Below are 2262 nucleotides of genomic sequence, written 5' to 3' on the forward strand. Positions count from 1 at the left end.
GATCACCGGCGCCAGCTAAGGCCAACGCCGCGGTGGAGCGCTAACCTTTAACCCTTACGGCCCCGTGACCCTTCGGGTGATCGGGACCCGTCAGGTAGACCGTCCCAAAAAAATGCTGTTTTCAAAAAGTGCTCGGGACACATTGCCGCAGTAAACGGACTGACTAGTAGATACTAAAACTATTTTTTTCCGATTTTTTGAGTTGAATTTAGAGGTCGCGCATGAATTTTTAACGTTTTTTAACACAAAAACTGCGATTTTGACGGAATTAGCGAGTTACAGCCTCCCCTGGACACTCCCTCATCATTCTGATGACGCACACTGTTCCCCCCCATCCCTCTCTTGCCCCTATCACTTTGCGGGGTGTCTTAACAGCCTTTGACCCCTGTAAAATTATACCCCAAGAGAAGAAAGTAAAGTCCGAAACGGTGGTTCAGAGCCATACACAGTTGAAAAAAGTTGTGAAATTATCATACTCTCTGTGATGACTAGCTTGTTAAATAAACACTACCATTCGTTTTCATTGACATGTGACAAAGTTCCTTCTATTTTGACCGTAGTGGTCCATAACAACGATTCCTACTTTTCACCATGTTGTAATACTACAACAAAACCGTTGGAATGTTTGATAGTAGCAAGATATATCGTCACAGAACGAACAAGTTTGTGTTATTACAAACTTATGGTGCTAGTAGACGTAAATGACCACTGTCTTGAAATTAAAAACTGTTTCAGAAAATTTTGTGAATGTTGTTGTATTAAAACATGTTTTGATTTTTATCAACATTTGTTGCTATCAAACTTTGCATCAAATGTGTTCTAAATTTACAACAATTTTTTAACAGTGTACCATTATTGCTGCGGGCAATAACAGTACAGTTAGAATGTACAGTTTACTTTATTCCCAATCAGCTATTTTAAATGACACAGGTTTAAAACCAAAAGTAAAAAAAAATTGCCATAAAATATGTGAAAATCCCACTAACAGCCGTTCGGCCGATAGAGCGCGTAGCGCTGACCCCGGCGGCAAGAATTCAACATTACTCTATTGTTTTGGTGTAATGTTCGTTGCTAGTTAAGGTACTCCTCACAGACGCAATTTGAGTTATTATAAATCCCTTTTGGGCTATAAAAATGAAGTGAGCATGCGGTTCGGACGCCCGCAAAGTGATAGGGGCGAGAGAGGGACAAAGGGAAACAGTATGCAGAATCAGAACAGTGTGGGACCGTCCAGAGGAAGCTGCAACTCGCCAATTTCCGTAAAATCGCAGTTGTTTTGTTAAAAAACGTTAAAAATTCATGCGCGACCTCTAAATTCAACTCAAAAAATCGGAAAAAAATCGTTTTTGGCTGAGCGTTAGCGAAGCCTTTGCTGTCATGAGGTGCAGGGAACTCTTTGGTTGTGTGTCTGTCTGTCTGTCTGTCTGTCTGTCTATCTGAAATCACACACGTTTCTCAAAGATGGCAACTTCAATTGACTTCAAACTGCGCACGAAGCATCAGTATACATCGGGTCGTATCGAGTTTAGTTTAGAAGTTAAATATAAGATGTTTGAAATAAGCGATCGTTTCATTTGAATTCGTAGTTTGGTGGCGGTAGGTTGGTAGCACGGCGCTCGAGGGGAGGGGGAGCGCAAGTGGCTCTTGCGCTCACCTGAAGACTTTGATACCTTCTCCTTCTCAGCAGTTATTAAAATGTCAGATAGTCAAACCGAGTGTTTTACTTTTAGTTTTAGAGTTGCGGAACTTAGCCTGCGAAGTTTCGCGAGTGTCCGATGAGAAGGAACGAAAGTGATATTTGGAATGGTTTACGTGTTTACTAACGTAAGCTGGAGGAGGCGAGTGTAGTATGGTTTGGGAGAAATGTGCAAAGGTGGCCAATGTTTCGGGTTCATCTTGACAAAAGAAAACGAAAATGTTTTATGCCCAAAGATGATCGGAATCGAAATGGCAGAGTTATGTTGAAATGTTCAATAAAGTGTTAAATCGCCTCTGGCGGCCAAACGGTGCGTCGGAGGTGAATTCTGACGGCAGTTTTCGCTCATAACCCGAAGGGTTTCAGGGTCGTATCTCGCCGAGACGAATAAAACGCACCCTCCGAACGTTCAATTTGGAGTTATCCCCCTCCGAATTGACAATTTGGTCGTTTTGGCACACTTTTACCCATTTGGTTTCTATTAACTTTGCCATTTTGACTCTGATCGGATCTGAGCATAAGACATTTCCTTTTTAATTTTGCAAGAAGAATCCAAATCTGGGATT

The sequence above is a fragment of the Frankliniella occidentalis genome, unplaced genomic scaffold, assembly GCF_000697945.3.
Source record: "Frankliniella occidentalis isolate FOCC.00 unplaced genomic scaffold, Focc_3.1 Scaffold489, whole genome shotgun sequence".
Taxonomy (NCBI): Eukaryota; Metazoa; Arthropoda; class Insecta; order Thysanoptera; family Thripidae; genus Frankliniella; species Frankliniella occidentalis.